Below are 18,470 nucleotides of genomic sequence, written 5' to 3'. Positions count from 1 at the left end.
AATGATGAAACAAGTGAAACCATGTTTCCACACTATGTTGAGGTCAAATTCATACATTTTGAGCAAAATCTAAGCTGAGAAAGCATTTTTGGCTTGAATACACATGAATCTGCTCTAACTGCCTAAAACAAGCTCCCAGCGCCCTGAAACGCTTGATTTGGCAAGTAAAGACGTCTGACTGAAATGAGTGATGAAACAAGTTGAAAGCATGTTTCCACATCATATTTAGGTCAAATTCATACGCTTTGAGCAAAATCTAAGCTGAGAAAGCATTTTTGGCTTGAATACACATGAATCTGCTCTAACTCGCTAAAACAAGCTCCCAGCGCTCTAAATCGCTTGATTTGGCAAGAAAACACGTCTGACTGAAATGAATGATGAAACAAGTGAAACCATGTTTCCACACTATACTTAGGTCAAATTCATACATTTTGAGCAAAATCTAAGCTGAGAAAGCATTTTTGGCTTGAATACACATGAATCTGCTCTAACTCGCTAAAACAAGCTCCCAGCGCCCTGAAACGCTTGATTTGGCAAGTAAAGACGTCTAACTGAAATGAGTGATGAAACAAGTGAAACCATGTTTCCACACTATACTTAGATCAAATTCATACGTTTTGTGCAAAATCTAAGCTGAGAAAGCATTTTTGGCTTGAATACACATGAATCTGCTCTAACTCGCTAAAACAAGCTCCCAGCGCTCTAAATCGCTTGATTTGGCAAGAAAACACGTCTGACTGAAATGAATGATGAAACAAGTGAAACCATGTTTCCACACTATGTTGAGGTTGAGGTAAAATTCATACATTTTGAGCAAAATCTAAGCTGAGAAAGCATTTTTGGCTTAAATACACATGAATCTGCTCTAACTGCCTAAAACAAGCTCCCAGCGCCCTGAAACGCTTGATTTGGCAAGTAAAGACGTCTGACTGAAATGACTGATGAAACAAGTGAAAGCATGTTTCCACATCATGTTTAGGTCAAATTCATACGTTTTGAGCAAAATCTAAGCTGAGAAAGCATTTCTGGCTTGAATATACATGAATCTGCTCTAACTCGCTAAAACAAGCTCCCAGCGCTCTAAATCGCTTGATTTGGCAAGAATACACGTCTGACTGAAATGAATGATGAAACAAGTGAAACCATGTTTCCACACTATACTTAGGTCAAATTCATACATTTTGAGCAAAATCTAAGCTGAGAAAGCATTTTTGGCTTGAATACACATGAATCTGCTCTAACTGCCTAAAACAAGCTCCCAGCGCCCTGAAACGCTTGATTTGGCAAGTAAAGACGTCTGACTGAAATGACTGATGAAACAAGTGAAACCATGTTTCCACATCATGTTTAGGTCAAATTCATACGTTTTGAGCAAAATCTAAGCTGAGAAAGCATTTTTGGCTTGAATACACATGAATCTACTCTAACTGCCTAAAACAAGCTCCCAGCGCCCTGAAACGCTTGATTTGGCAAGTAAAGACGTCTGACTGAAATGACTGATGAAACAAGTGAAAGCATGTTTCCACATCATGTTTAGGTCAAATTCATACGTTTTGAGCAAAATCTAAGCTGAGAAAGCATTTTTGGCTTGAATACACATGAATCTGCTCTAACTGCCTAAAACAAGCTCCCAGCGCCCTGAAACGCTTGATTTGGCAAGTAAAGACGTCTGACTGAAATGACTGATGAAACAAGTGAAAGCATGTTTCCACATCATGTTTAGGTCAAATTCATATGTTTTGAGCAAAATCTAAGCTGAGAAAGGATTTTTGGCTTGAATACACATGAATCTGCTCTAACTGCCTAAAACAAGCTCCCACCGCCCTGAAACGCTTGATTTGGCAAGTAAGGACGTCTGACTGAAATGACTGATGAAACAAGTGAAAGCATGTTTCCACATCATGTTTAGGTCAAATTCATACGTTTTGAGCAAAATCTAAGCTGAGAAAGCATTTTTGGCTTGAATACACATGAATCTGCTCTAACTCGCTAAAACAAGCTCCCAGCGCTCTAAATCGCGTGATTTGGCAAGAAAACACGTCTGACTGAAATGAATGATGAAACAAGTGAAACCATGTTTCCACAATATACGTAGGTCAAATTCATACATTTTGAGCAAAATCTAAGCTGAGAAAGCATTTTCGGCTTGAATACACATGAATCTGCTCTAACTGCCTAAAACAAGCTCCCAGCGCCCTGAAACGCTTGATTTGGCAAGTAAAGACGTCTGACTGAAATGAGTGATGAAACAAGTGAAACCATGTTTCCACATCATGTTTAGGTCAAATTCATACGTTTTGAGCAAAATCTAAGCTGAGAAAGCATTTTTGGCTTGAATACACGTGAATCTGCTCTAACTGCCTAAAACAAGCTCCCAGCGCCCTGAAACGCTTGATTTGGCAAGTAAAGACGTCTGACTGAAATGACTGATGAAACAAGTGAAAGCATGTTTCCACATCATGTTTAGGTCAAATTCATACGTTTTGAGCAAAATCTAAGCTGAGAAAGCATTTTTGGCTTGAATACACATGAATCTGCTCTAACTCGCTAAAACAAGCTCCCAGCGCTCTACATCGCGTGATTTGGCAAGAAAACACGTCTGACTGAAATGAATGATGAAACAAGTGAAACCATGTTTCCACAATATACTTAGGTCAAATTCATACATTTTGAGCAAAATCTAAGCTGAGAAAGCATTTTCGGCTTGAATACACATGAATCTGCTCTAACTGCCTAAAACAAGCTCCCAGCGCCCTGAAACGCTTGATTTGGCAAGTAAAGACGTCTGACTGAAATGACTGATGAAACAAGTGAAAGCATGTTTCCACATCATGTTTAGGTCAAATTCATACGTTTTGAGCAAAATCTAAGCTGAGAAAGCATTTTTGGCTTGAATACACATGAATCTGCTCTAACTGCCTAAAACAAGCTCCCAGCGCCCTGAAACGCTTGATTTGGCAAGTAAAGACGTCTGACTGAAATGACTGATGAAACAAGTGAAAGCATGTTTCCACATCATGTTTAGGTCAAATTCATACGTTTTGAGCAAAATCTAAGCTGAGAAAGCATTTTTGGCTTGAATACACATGAATCTGCTCTAACTGCCTAAAACAAGCTCCCAGCGCCCTGAAACGCTTGATTTGGCAAGTAAAGACGTCTGACTGAAATGACTGATGAAACAAGTGAAAGCATGTTTCCACATCATGTTTAGGTCAAATTCATACGTTTTGAGCAAAATCTAAGCTGAGAAAGCATTTTTGGCTTGAATACACATGAATCTGCTCTAACTCGCCTAAAACAAGCTCCCAGCACCCTGAAACGCTTGATTTGGCAAGTAAAGACGTCTGACTGAAATGACTGATGAAACAAGTGTGGTGGAAATTTCTGTCAATCAAAGAGTAAAGTCAGATCTGTCTTTTCGGTAAGTTTAATCCAACCATCTGCAGATGGACTCACCACACAGTCAAATTCATGAGCTGAGTGAATGAGCCCCGAGTAAAGGAGTGTTCACAATTTTATACACAGATATCAACAAGGTCAGGGGAAGAGACAAGCACTCTCTGTGCCAGCAGTGATTAAGCTACACGCACACGTACATACGACTATCCCAATCAGACAAGCTTCTCATCGACACAAGACGTAAAGTTAAAACTTCATGACGCATGACCTGGGACTCTGTGCAAAGCATAAAATTATCAGACATAAAACATAAGACAAGAAGACGACTTTCTATCTGAGTTTTGGCTGGTTCGTGACTCTGTTACAATCATATAGGGCAGAGGTTAGGTGTTCATGCATTTGCATAAGATATCAGTCACATGATGCAAGTTAGATAAATGCTTTTAAGAAATCATATTCAACAATAGTTCAAAATTCATCAACCCATAATGAAAAGGAATTTTTCCATCACAATTCCTCCCTTTGAGCATACTATGCTCACTACAGACTAGACTAAAAAAAATTCCTTCGTAAGTAATAGTGAAGGACAAAAAAAATCAAGTCAGCTTGGAAAACAGATTCTTTTCACAGCTCAAAAGACATGCTCAAACATCAGTCATGATTATTCTACAATAAGCACGCTCTGTGAGGTGTCGTCCGCTGGCTCTGGAACCCGTTTGCAGTGGCTGGCGTGAACCCAGGTGGCTCTCTCTGCGATCCTCACTGCCGTCTCCGTGGTCAGAAGCACTTGGAAGGGACCGTTCCATCTGCGAGCTCTCCAGTTCTTCCTCCTGAGATCTTGAATGACGACCCAATCCCCTGGCTCCAAATCATGGAGTTTGTGGGCTGCTGGGGCGGGCAGAGCGTCCTTGACCTGTTTGTGAATATCAGAAAGAACAGAGGACAGGTTTGCACAATAACGCAACATTTCATCCTCACACTGACCTGTCCCTGGGAGCTGTCTCGTGCCGGGCCCAATCCCGGTGTGCAGAGGTCGACCAAACAAGATTTCAAAAAGGCTAAGGTTGTTTTTAGCTCTGATTCTAGCCCTCATGTGCATGAGGACGGTTGGCAAGGCTTTGGTCCATGACAGACCTGTTTCTTCGCAACATTTAGCAAGTTTGTTTTTCAGGGTGCCATTTTCTCTTTCTATGGCACCTCCGCTTGCTGGGTGGTAGGCGCAGTGCTGTTTTAGGTCAATACCTAAGTAGTCCCCCACACTTTTCAGGGCTGTATTTACAAAAGGTGTGCCATTATCACTGGAAATTTTGGCTGGAATTCCCCAACGTGGGATGATTTCTGTGATTAAAGTTTTGCAACTGCTGCCGCATCCTGTTTGGATGTAGGGAAGGCTTTCACCCACCTAGAAAACATGTCAACCACCACGAGACAGTATTTCTTTCCCTCACTAGGCATTAGTTCAGTGAAATCCATTTGTAAATGATCAAATGGTCTTTTAGGGGGTGGATGGGCGCCCTGTTGCGTCCGAAGACCTCCCCTGCATTGTTTGTGGCACAGATCACACACCTTTTGCAAAAAGTTTGGGAGAAGGCTGAGAAGCCCTTTGTGAACCAATATCTTTGTATCTCACTCATCATTCCCCCTTTTGACACATGAGCTCGTCCATGTGTCAACTTAGCATAGTAAGGAAAAAGATATTTGGGCAAGCACGGTTTGTTGTTAGGACCATACCAAACATTCTCTTTGACAGCGCAACCAGCTTGCCTCCAGTTGGCCTTCTTCTGTGGAGTGGCTTTCGCTTGTAGTTCCTGCAGATCTGCGAAAGATGTCAATGGTGAGGCAGGGATAACAACACATTGTTTTGTTAGTCGCTGCTTAGCTGCTGTCTTCGCAGCGGCGTCTGCTCTGGCGTTTCCCTGTGAAATGAGGTCGGGTTTGTTAGTGTGAGCTTCACATTTACAGACAGCGATTTGTTTTGGTAGCAGCAGAGCATCGAGGAGGGAGGCAACCTATGTGTGATGTGCAATTAGCTTTTCCTGAAGCCGTCAGGAATTTTCTGTTTGCCCAAATTTGGCCAAATGAATGACAAACTCCCCAGGCATAACGACTGTCTGTGAAAATGTTAACAGACTTGTCCTTGGCCAATGTGCATGCTTTTGTTAAGGCTACAAGCTCTGCGGCTTGAGCGGAATAGTTTAAGGGGAGAGGTTCAGCTAGAACAATATTATGTAATGTTGTGACTGCAAACCCTGTTTGGTTCTTTCCTGTCCCTGGGTCCCTTGATGCTGAGCCATCCACAAACAGTTCCAGGTCTGCATTCTGAAGTGGCACTTCCTTTTTCTGTATGTTCTCAAACTGCGGTGATACTCAACATGTGGATCGGACGTCTGTGTCCAACCTGTTGCATCATTGCATGCCCTGGTCCATGGTCCCAATTCCTGCCACCCTTTCCGCTTTGGTTTGATCAATGGAATGTGAGGGTCAAAGTTCGGTACCGAGAACAAACGCTGAGAGTGGGAATCCATCAAGGTTACAGAAGCAACACACATTTAGTCGTTCCAATACAACCACACAAGCCTCAGTTATCTTGTCCCTGTCTCTCCCTGCACCAGTTTTTTTCAAAGCTCGTATCAGTACCGAGGGAAATGTGTGCTGTGCACTGAAGGTCTTGTGCTCTCACCATGTCTGCGTGTGTGTTGCGTGTGTGCGCTGTGCATGCTCTGGCTGTCTGCAGGAGGGTGTGATTTACAGAATCAAGAGCTGTGAGGGGGAGCTGCCAGTGATATGAGTAAAAAAGATCTTCTTTACCATACTTCACGAATGTGGCTGCTTCCCTAACCACCACTAACCCCTTCGGAGTCTATCTTAAACCAATACCCAAAGCACACATTAGATCTCTCCCCATGAAATTCACGGGACAGTGTTTAGAAAGCAGGAAAGAGTGTTTAAAACGGCCCTGTAGCTCATCTTCGCATGCAAGTGGAGTAGTGTACCTTTCTGTTGTTTATTTTCAAGATATGTGATAGCTTGCAGTGTAAGGGCATACATCTCTTGTGGTGTGTGTGTGTCAGTGTTGGTGCTCTCACGTGAAAGATGCGTAGGTTGCTTCTCCTCCCCAGCCTGTGCATCAAAACCAGATTCGTCCGTCACTGTACTCGGCTCCCCAGCTAGTCAGGCGTCCGTTGCGTCGTTCTCTGGGCAGTTGTCTTGCCAATGTCCCATTTTTCCACATCTATGACAGGCACCAGGGCGTTTTTTGAATCTGCCCCGGCGTCCCTTTCCTCGTCCTCGTTCGCAACCCCTCGCTTGGTGCTCGTAGTATGCCAACTGAGCCAATTGGAGTCTTTATGTCAAGCTTGTCGCCTTTCAGTTCTTTTCATCGTTGAGGAACTTTTCTGCGTGGTTGATTTGCATTGTCCCAGCTCACACATTGTTCTCTCACCATTCTGCTGATCTCTGGCTTCATGCCATTCATGAAGCGGTGCCGTAGCTGGGCCTCCCAGGGAGTGACTTCATGGATACCTCCCATGACTCAGGGCTTTGCGAGGCCACTGTGTGTGGTGTGGCCTGCGGCCTGACCAGATAGTCCGCTAAGAGTTCATCGTCACGTTGTTTGCAGGCAGAAATCTTCCCCATGTCTAATTTCAGAGGGAAGGTCTGTCTGATTCTGTGACATAGTCCCCCAATGACGTCTTTGTATACCAAATTGTCGTTGCTGGCCCAGTCAGAGTTCTCTACCCTAATGTCCTCCACGGGGTAGTCGCCCGCAACTCGGGCCCACGTTGTACCCATCTGAACCATCAGCAGGCGTTGCAGTTCAGCAGTGGTGGGCTTGAACTGTCGGCAAAAGGTTATGAGCTGAACCGCAAACTCCGCTCCCCCATTGCAGACGTCTGGAAGCGATGCGGCAGCGTCCTTCATGTCACTGTATGTCCAAGGCCTATAAACCAGCTGCACTCGACCCTCACTCCCCGCCACCTCCACCATGGGAGCCTGGAAGTTGTACACAGAGTTGCTCCGTGTGTGGTGAGGGCCGTGGCTGACGGTGGCATATGGTGGTGGTGTGTTTAGGCTCTCAACCACCAGCAATCGCCTCGCTCTGCCCCGCCCTGGGTGGAATTCTCGTCGTACGACGGGTGGTGGGTGTCGTAGGAAGGTGGGCGGCGCGGAGGACATCCCAGCTGCTGGTTCCCAGTTTACGTCCGGTGGCCCTGGAGTCCTCTCGTGGCGTGCAGACGGTGCAGGTGGTGCAGATGGTGCAGACGACTTAGCCGGAGCCGAGTCCAGATCGGGATCTAGTTTGAGACACTGAGACTGAGAGGTTAGAGGAGCTGGCCCTGCCTGCCTGTTCTTATCCCTGTGAAAAGCTTCCTCCTGGCAATTTGTGAAAGCTTTACAATCTGGTTCAAATGTCTGTTTGTTCTTTCCCCTCTTCCCTTTTTTCTCCTTGCTTTCCCTTTCCCTTTGTTTTAGTTTGCTTTTTAAGGTGGCAAGTTGTTTGGTGCTAAAACTGCCAGCACTTGGAAACCCACACTCCCGACATCAAGTTGATCCCACACATCAAGTTGATCCACACTCTTCTTACCGTAATTGGCATTCATATACTGAATGTGAGGGGAGGTCAGCTTGAGTGGATAATCGTTGTCCCCTGGAATTTTGCTGTTTCCTGAACCCATTTTGGTTTTTATTACCCCCGAATTGATTATAAAAAATTGCTAAAGGAAACAAGGCGTTTTTAAAATTATTTTTCTTTCACTGGATATGAGACCAAGGAGCGGTAAAATCAACAAAAGAAATGGATAAAAGGCAATGCAATGACCTAAACAACTGTTTTCTAATAAAAGCCCAATCCGCAGAATTTACAACTTCGGGAAAAACCCACTAGAGATAATCAATTGACATATGCAACCGAAAACTCAACAACTAACACAGAAACAAAAGGAGACCGACAATTTACACATGTGAACAAAACCTCAACAACTACACAGAAACAAACTGGGGATAGACAATTGACACATGCACACTCCCTTTCCGTCCGGCACCCCCTTTTTTTTTTTTTTTTTTTTTTCAGTCACTCAGAGGAGGGAAAGAAAGGAAAAAGATGCATAGGAAAGAAATGAAAAGTTAGTTCTGTCTGTGTCTGAGCAGGCCCTTGGCACTGCGACCCACTTTGAGAAATTACTTTCCCCCTAACGAGAGAGAGGGACAAATCCGGGCATCAATTTCCCACGTGATTTGCTCTACTCCCAAGAAGGAAAAACTCAGTGCTCGCTGGCTCTCAGTTCCTCTCTATCACAAACCGGAGTTCTCTAGAAAAACTCACAGGGACTGAAACCCTTTCGAAGCTTCCTTGATTCTACAGCGGTTCGAAACCCAAACCTGCCCTGTTGACACGTCTGTCACGCCCACCCAAAAGTGGCGAGAATCGATTCAAGTACGTACACACACATTTTCTGAAGCTTCCTTGATTCTACAGCGGTTCGAAAACCCAAACCTGCACTGTTGACACACCTGTCACGCCCACCCAAAAGTGGCGAGAATCGATTCAGGTACGTACACACACACCGACGGTCTGTTGAATATTGGCTTACCGAGAAGACAGCTTCCACACGGTTCTGTAGATCACAGCTGTGAGCGAGCCACCTTGTCTCAGGCGTCAGGCCCTCACGTCTCTGCTCCTTTGATGGCGAGGTTGAGGTTTTGGAGTCCGAGCTCCCGGGTACCCTTTGAACCGTCTGCACTGAGTTTAAGGCGTTCTCTCACAGAAGTGATCCCATCCTCGTCGCCAAATTGTGGTGGAAATTTCTGTCAATCAAAGAGTAAAGTCAGATCTGTCTTTTCGGTAAGTTTAATCCAACCATCTGCAGATGGACTCACCACACAGTCAAATTCATGAGCTGAGTGAATGAGCCCCGAGTAAAGGAGTGTTCACAATTTTATACACAGATATCAACAAGGTCAGGGGAAGAGACAAGCACTCTCTGTGCCAGCAGTGATTAAGCTACACACACACGTACATACGACTATCCCAATCAGACAGGCTTCTCATCGACACAAGACGTAAAGTTAAAACTTCATGACGCATGACCTGGGACTCTGTGCAAAGCATAAAATTATCAGACATAAAACATAAGACAAGAAGACGACTTTCTATCTGAGTTTTGGCTGGTTCGTGACTCTGTTACAATCATATAGGGCAGAGGTTAGGTGTTCATGCATTTGCATAACATATCAGTCACATGATGCAAGTTAGATAAATGCTTTTAAGAAATCATATTTAACAATAGTTCAAAATTCATCAACCCATAATGAAAAGGAATTTTTCCATCACACAAGTGAAAGCATGTTTCCACATCATGTTTAGGTCAAATTCATACGTTTTGAGCAAAATCTAAGCTGAGAAAGCATTTTTGGCTTGAATACACATGAATCTGCTCTAACTCGCTAAAACAAGCTCCCAGCGCTCTAAATCGCTTAATTTGGCAAGAAAACACGTCTGACTGAAATGAATGATGAAACAAGTGAAACCATGTTTCCACACTATTCTTAGGTCAAATTCATACATTTTGAGCAAAATCTAAGCTGAGAAAGCATTTTTGGCTTGAATACACATGAATCTGCTCTAACTGCCTAAAAAAAGCTCCCATCGCCCTGAAACGCTTGATTTGGCAAGTAAAGACTTCTGACTGAAATGACTGATGAAACAAGTGAAAGCATGTTTCCACATCATGTTTAGGTCAAATTCATACGTTTTGAGCAAAATCTAAGCTGAGAAAGCATTTTTGGCTTGAATACACATGAATCTGCTCTAACTCGCTAAAACAAGCTCCCAGCGCTCTAAATCGCTTGATTTGGCAAGAAAACACGTCTGACTGAAATGAATGATGAAACAAGTGAAATCATGTTTCCACAATATACTTAGGTCAAATTCATACATTTTGAACAAAATCTAAGCTGAGAAAGCATTTTCGGCTTGAATACACATGAATCTGCTAAAACTGCCTAAAACAAGCTCCCAGCGCCCTGAAACGCTTGATTTGGCAAGTAAAGACGTCTAACTGAAATGACTGATGAAACAAGTGAAAGCATGTTTCCACATCATGTTTAGGTCAAATTCATACGTTTTGAGCAAAGTCTAAGCTGAGAAAGCATTTTTGGCTTGAATACACATGAATCTGCTCTAACTCGCTAAAACAAGCTCCCAGTGCTCTAAATCGCTTGATTTGGCAAGAATACACGTCTGACTGAAATGAATGATGAAACAAGTGAAATCATGTTTCCACAATATACTTAGGTCAAATTCATACATTTTGAACAAAATCTAAGATGAGAAAGCATTTTCGGCTTGAATACACATGAATCTGCTAAAACTGACTAAAACAAGCTCCCAGCGCCCTGAAACGCTTGATTTGGCAAGTAAAGACGTCTGACTGAAATGACTGATGAAACAAGTGAAAGCATGTTTCCACATCATGTTTAGGTCAAATTCATACGTTTTGAGCAAAATCTAAGCTGAGAAAGCATTTTTGGCTTGAATACACATGAATCTGCTCTAACTCGCTAAAACAAGCTCCCAGCGCTCTAAATCGCGTGATATGGCAAGAAAACACGTCTGACTGAAATGAATGATGAAACAAGTGAAACCATGTTTCCACACTATACTTAGGTCAAATTCATACATTTTGAGCAAAATCTAAGCTGAGAAAGCATTTTTGGCTTGAATACAGATGAATCTGCTCTAACTGCCTAAAACAAGCTCCCAGCGACCTAAAACGCTTGATTTGGCAAGTAAAGACGTCTGACTGAAATGACTGATGAAACAAGTGAAAGCATGTTTCCACATCATGTTTAGGTCAAATTCATACGTTTTGAGCAAAATCTAAGCTGAGAATGCATTTTTGGCTTGAATACACATGAATCTGCTCTAACTCGCTAAAACAAGCTCCCAGCGCTTAATTTGGCAAGAAAACACGTCTGACTGAAATGACTGATGACACAAGTGAAAGCATGTTTCCACATCATGTTTAGGTCAAATTCATACGTTTTGAGCAAAATCTAAGCTGAGAAAGCATTTTTGGCTTGAATACACATGAATCTGCTCTAACTCGCTAAAACAAGCTCCCAGCGCTCTAAATCGCGTGATTTGGCAAGAAAACACGTCTGACTGAAATGAATGATGAAACAAGTGAAACCATGTTTCCAAAACATACTTAGGTCAAATTCATACATTTTGAGCAAAATCTAAGCTGAGAAAGCATTTTCGGCTTGAATACATATGAATCTGCTCTAACTGCCTAAAACAAGCTCCCAGCGCCCTGAAACGCTTGATTTGGCAACTAAAGACGTCTGACTGAAATTAGTGATGAAACAAGTTGAAAGCATGTTTCCACATCATGTTTAGGTCAAATTCATACGTTTGGAGCAAAATCTAAGCTGAGAAAGCATTTTTGGCTTGAATACACATGAATCTGCTCTAACTCGCTAAAACAAGCTCCCAGCGCCCTGAAACGCTTGATTTGGCAAGTAAAGACGTCTGACTGAAATGACTGATGAAACAAGTGAAAGCATGTTTCCACATCATGTTTAGGTCAAATTCATACGTTTTGAGAAAAATCTAAGCTGAGAAAGCATTTTTGGCTTGAATACACATGAGTCTGCTCTAACTCGCTAAAACAAGTACCCAGCGCTCTAAATCGCTTGATTTGGCAAGAAAACACGTCTGACTGAAATGAATGATGAAACAAGTGAAACCATGTTTCCACACTATACTTAGGTCAAATTCATACGTTTTGAGCAAAATCTAAGCTGAGAAAGCATTTTCGGCTTGAATACACATGAATCTGCTCTAACTCGCTAAAACAAGCTCCCAGCGCTCTAAATCGCTTGATTTGGCAAGAAAACACGTCTGACTGAAATGAATGATGAAACAAGTGAAACCATGTTTCCACACTATACTTAGGTCAAATTCATACATTTTGAGCAAAATCTAAGCTGAGAAAGCATTTTTGACTTGAATACACATGAATCTGCTCTAACTGCCTAAAACAAGCTCCCAACGCCCTGAAACGCTTGATTTGGCAAGTAAAGACGTCTGACTGAAATGACTGATGAAACAAGTGAAAGGATGTTTCCACATCATGTTTAGGTCAAATTCATACGTTTTGAGCAAAATCTAAGCTGAGAAAGTATTTTTGGCTTGAATACACATGAATCTGGTCTAACTGCCTAAAACAAGCTCCCAGCGCCCTGAAACGCTTGATTTGGCAAGTAAAGACGTCTGACTGAAATTAGTGATGAAACAAGTTGAAAGCATGTTTCCACATCATGTTTAGGTCAAATTCATACGTTTTGAGCAAAATCTAAGCTGAGAAAGCATTTTTGGCTTGAATACACATGAATCTGCTCTAACTCGCTAAAACAAGCTCCCAGCGCACTGAAACGCTTGATTTGGCAAGTAAAGACGTCTGACTTAAATGACAGATGAAACAAGTTGAAAGCATGTTTCCACATCATGTTTAGGTCAAATTCATACGTTTTGAGCAAAATCTAAGCTGAGAAAGCATTTTTGGCTTGAATACACATGAATCTACTCTAACTCGCTAAAACAAGCTCCCAGCGCTCTAAATAGCTTGATTTGGCAAGAAAACACGTCTGACTGAAATGAATGATGAAACAAGTGAAACCATGTTTCCACACTATACTTAGGTCAAATTCATACGTTTTGAGCAAAATCTAAGCTGAGAAAGCATTTTCGGCTTGAATACACATGAATCTGCTCTAACTGCCTAAAACAAGCTCCCAGCGCCCTGAAACGCTTGATTTGGCAAGTAAAGACGTCTGACTGAAATGACTGATGAAACAAGTGAAACCATGTTTCCACACTATACTTAGGTCAAATTCATACATTTTGAGCAAAATCTAAGCTGAGAAAGCATTTTTGGCTTGAATAAACAGGAATCTGCTCTAACTCGCTAAAACAAGCTCCCAGCGCTCTAAATCGCGTGATTTGGCAAGAAAACACGTCTGACTGAAATGAATGATGAAACAAGTGAAACCATGTTTCCACAACGTACTTAGGTCAAATTCATACATTTTGAGTAAAATCTAAGCTGAGAAAGCATTTTCGGCTTGAATACAGATGAATCTGCTCTAACTGCCTAAAACAAGCTCCCAGCGCCCTGAAACGCTTGATTTGGCAAGTAAAGACGTCTGACTGAAATGACTGATGAAACAAGTGAAAGCATGTTTCCACATCATGTTTAGGTCAAATTCATACGTTTTGAGCAAAATCTAAGCTGAGAAAGCATTTTTGGCTTGAATACACATGAATCTGCTCTAACTCGCTAAAACAAGCTCCCAGCGCTCTAAATCGCGTGATTTGGCAAGAAAACACGTCTGACTGAAATGAATGATGAAACAAGTGAAACCATGTTTCCACAATGTACTTAGGTCAAATTCATACATTTTGAGCAAAATCTAAGCTGAGAAAGCATTTTCGGCTTGAATACACATGAATCTGCTCTAACTGCCTAAAACAAGCTCCCAGCGCCCTGAAACGCTTGATTTGGCAAGTAAAGACGTCTGACTGAAATGACTGATGAAACAAGTGAAAGCATGTTTCCACATCATGTTTAGGTCAAATTCATACGTTTTGAGCAAAATCTAAGCTGAGAAAGCATTTTTGGCTTGAATACACATGAATCTGCTCTAACTCGCTAAAACAAGCTCCCAGCGCTCTAAATCGCGTGATTTGGCAAGAAAACACGTCTGACTGAAATGAATGATGAAACAAGTGAAACCATGTTTACAAAAAATACTTAGGTCAAATTCATACATTTTGAGCAAAATCTAAGCTGAGAAAGCATTTTCGGCTTGAATACACATGAATCTGCTCTAACTGCCTAAAACAAGCTCCCAGCGCCCTGAAACGCTTGATTTGGCAAGTAAAGACGTCTGACTGAAATGACTGATGAAACAAGTGAAAGCATGTTTCCACACTATGTTGAGGTAAAATTCATACATTTTGAGCAAAATCTAAGCTGAGGAAGTATTTTTGGCTTGAATACACATGAATCTGCTCTAACTGCCTAAAACAAGCTCCCAGCGCCCTGAAACGCTTGATTTGGCAAGTAAAGACGTCTGACTGAAATGACTGATGAAACAAGTGAAAGCATGTTTCCACATCATGTTTAGGTCAAATTCATACGTTTTGAGCAAAATCTAAGCTGAGAAAGCATTTTTGGCTTGAATACACATGAATCTGCTCTAACTCGCTAAAACAAGCTCCCAGCGCTCTAAATCGCTTGATTTGGCAAGAAAACACGTCTGACTGAAATGAATGATGAAACAAGTGAAACCATGTTTCCACAATATACTTAGGTCAAATTCATACATTTTGAGCAAAATCTAAGCTGAGAAAGCATTTTTGGCTTGAATACAGATGAATCTGCTCTAACTGCCTAAAACAAGCTCCCAGCGCCCTGAAACGCTTGATTTGGCAAGTAAAGACGTCTGACTGAAATGACTGATGAAACAAGTGAAAGCATGTTTCCACATCATGTTTAGGTCAAATTCATACGTTTTGAGCAAAATCTAAGCTGAGAAAGCATTTTTGGCTTGAATACACATGAATCTGCTCTAACTGCCTAAAACAAGCTCCCAGCGCCCTGAAACGCTTGATTTGGCAAGTAAAGACGTCTGACTGAAATGACTGATGAAACAAGTGAAAGCATGTTTCCACATCATGTTTAGGTCAAATTCATACGTTTTGAGCAAAATCTAAGCTGAGAAAGCATTTTTGGCTTGAATACACATGAATCTGCTCTAACTCGCTAAAACAAGCTCCCAGCGCTCTAAATCGCGTGATTTGGCAAGAAAACACGTCTGACTGAAATGAATGATGAAACAAGTGAAACCATGTTTCCACACTATGTTGAGGTAAAATTCATACATTTTGAGCAAAATCTAAGCTGAGAAAGTATTTTTGGCTTGAATACACATGAATCTGCTCTAACTGCCTAAAACAAGCTCCCAGCGCCCTGAAACGCTTGATTTGGCAAGTAAAGACGTCTGACTGAAATGACTGATGAAACAAGTGAAAGCATGTTTCCACATCATGTTTAGGTCAAATTCATACGTTTTGAGCAAAATCTAAGCTGAGAAAGCATTTTTGGCTTGAATACACATGAATCTGCTCTAACTCGCTAAAACAAGCTCCCAGCGCTCTAAATCGCGTGATTTGGCAAGAAAACACGTCTGACTGAAATCAATGATGAAACAAGTGAAACCATGTTTCCACAATATACTTAGGTCAAATTCATACATTTTGAGCAAAATCTAAGCTGAGAAAGCATTTTTGGCTTGAATACAGATGAATCTGCTCTAACTGCCTAAAACAAGCTCCCAGCGCCCTGAAACGCTTGATTTGGCAAGTAAAGACGTCTGACTGAAATGACTGATGAAACAAGTGAAAGCATGTTTCCACATCATGTTTAGGTCAAATTCATACGTTTTGAGCAAAATCTAAGCTGAGAAAGCATTTTTGGCTTGTATACACATGAATCTGCTCTAACTGCCTAAAACAAGCTCCCAGCGCCCTGAAACGCTTGATTTGGCAAGTAAAGACGTCTGACTGAAATGACTGATGAAACAAGTGAAAGCATGTTTCCACATCATGTTTAGGTCAAATTCATACGTTTTGAGCAAAATCTAAGCTGAGAAAGCATTTTTGGCTTGAATACACATGAATCTGCTCTAACTGCCTAAAACAAGCTCCCAGCGCCCTGAAACGCTTGATTTGGCAAATAATGACGTCTGACTGAAATGACTGATGAAACAAGTGAAAGCATGTTTCCACATCATGTTTAGGTCAAATTCATACGTTTTGAGCAAAATCTAAGCTGAGAAAGCATTTTTGGCTTGAATACACATGAATCTGCTCTAACTCGCTAAAACAAGCTCCCAGCGCTCTAAATCGCTTGATTTGGCAAGAAAACACGTCTGACTGAAATGAATGATGAAACAAGTGAAACCATGTTTCCACACTATGTTGAGGTAAAATTCATACATTTTGAGCAAAATCTAAGCTGAGAAAGCATTTTTGGCTTGAATACACATGAATCTGCTCTAAATGCCTAAAACAAGCTCCCAGCGCCCTGAAACGCTTGATTTGGCAAGTAAAGACGTCTGACTGAAATGACTGATGAAACAAGTGAAAGCATGTTTCCACATCATGTTTAGGTCAAATTCATACGTTTTGAGCAAAATCTAAGCTGAGAAAGCATTTTTGGCTTGAATACACATGAATCTGCTCTAACTCGCTAAAACAAGCTCCCAGCGCTCTAAATCGCGTGATTTGGCAAGAAAACACGTCTGACTGAAATCAATGATGAAACAAGTGAAACCATGTTTCCACAATACACTTAGGTCAAATTCATACATTTTGAGCAAAATCTAAGCTGAGAAAGCATTTTTGGCTTGAATACAGATGAATCTGCTCTAACTGCCTAAAACAAGCTCCCAGCGCCCTGAAACGCTTGATTTGGCAAGTAAAGACGTCTGACTGAAATGACTGATGAAACAAGTGAAAGCATGTTTCCACATCATGTTTAGGTCAAATTCATACGTTTTGAGCAAAATCTAAGCTGAGAAAGCATTTTTGGCTTGTATACACATGAATCTGCTCTAACTGCCTAAAATAAGCTCCCAGCGCCCTGAAACGCTTGATTTGGCAAGTACAGACGTCTGACTGAAATGACTGATGAAACAAGTGAAAGCATGTTTCCACATCATGTTTAGGTCAAATTCATACGTTTTGCGCAAAATCTAAGCTGAGAAAGCATTTTTGGCTTGAATACACATGAATCTGCTCTAACTGCCTACAACAAGCTCCCAGCGCCCTGAAACGCTTGATTTGGCAAATAATGACGTCTGACTGAAATGACTGATGAAACAAGTGAAAGCATGTTTCCACATCATGTGTAGGTCAAATTCATACGTTTTGCGCAAAATCTAAGCTGAGAAAGCATTTTTGGCTTGAATACACATGAATCTGCTCTAACTCGCTAAAACAAGCTCCCAGCGCTCTAAATCGCTTGATTTGGCAAGAAAACACGTCTGACTGAAATGAATGATGAAACAAGTGAAACCATGTTTCCACACTATGTTGAGGTAAAATTCATACATTTTGAGCAAAATCTAAGCTGAGAAAGCATTTTTGGCTTGAATACACATGAATCTGCTCTAAATGCCTAAAACAAGCTCCCAGCGCCCTGAAACGCTTGATTTGGCAAGTAAAGACGTCTGACTGAAATGACTGATGAAACAAGTGAAAGCATGTTTCCACATCATGTTTAGGTCAAATTCATACGTTTTGAGCAAAATCTAAGCTGAGAAAGCATTTTTGGCTTGAATACACATGAATCTGCTCTAACTCGCTAAAACAAGCTCCCAGCGCTCTAAATCGCGTGATTTGGCAAGAAAACACGTCTGACTGAAATCAATGATGAAACAAGTGAAACCATGTTTCCACAATATACTTAGGTCAAATTCATACATTTTGAGCAAAATCTAAGCTGAGAAAGCATTTTTGGCTTGAATACAGATGAATCTGCTCTAACTGCCTAAAACAAGCTCCCAGCGCCCTGAAACGCTTGATTTGGCAAGTAAAGACGTCTGACTGAAATGACTGATGAAACAAGTGAAAGCATGTTTCCACATCATGTTTAGGTCAAATTCATACGTTTTGAGCAAAATCTAAGCTGAGAAAGCATTTTTGGCTTGAATACACATGAATCTGCTCTATCTCGCTAAACCAGGCTCCCAGCGCTCTAAATCGCTTGATTTGGCAAGAAAACACGTCTGACTGAAATGAATGATGAAACAAGTGAAAGCATGTTTCCACATCATGTTTAGGTCAAATTCATACATTTTGAGCAAAATCTAAGCTGAGAAAGCATTTTTGATTTGAATACACATGAATCTGCTCTAACTGCCTAAAACAAGCTCCCAGCGCCCTGAAACGCTTGATTTGGCAAAAAATGACGTCTGACTGAAATGACTGATGAAAACAG

General features: G+C 41.6%; 1 long non-coding RNA gene across 1 annotated transcript; it reads right to left on the bottom strand.

Moving 5' to 3' along the window:
- Nucleotides 1–3,962: 3,962 nt before the first annotated feature.
- Nucleotides 3,963–9,237, bottom strand: LOC119008145. Its single transcript, XR_005071333.1, has 2 exons — nt 8,991–9,237; nt 3,963–4,312 (listed from the first exon to the last, which is right to left on the bottom strand). It is a non-coding gene; the product is annotated as an uncharacterized LOC119008145 (long non-coding RNA).
- Between the last annotated feature and the right edge of the window lie 9,233 nt (nt 9,238–18,470).

The sequence above is a fragment of the Acanthopagrus latus genome, chromosome 18 (assembly GCF_904848185.1).
Source record: "Acanthopagrus latus isolate v.2019 chromosome 18, fAcaLat1.1, whole genome shotgun sequence".
NCBI classification, from domain to species: Eukaryota; Metazoa; Chordata; class Actinopteri; order Spariformes; family Sparidae; genus Acanthopagrus; species Acanthopagrus latus.
The sequence above is the reverse complement of the archived record's forward strand: the minus strand, read 5'-3'. Positions and strand labels throughout refer to the sequence as shown.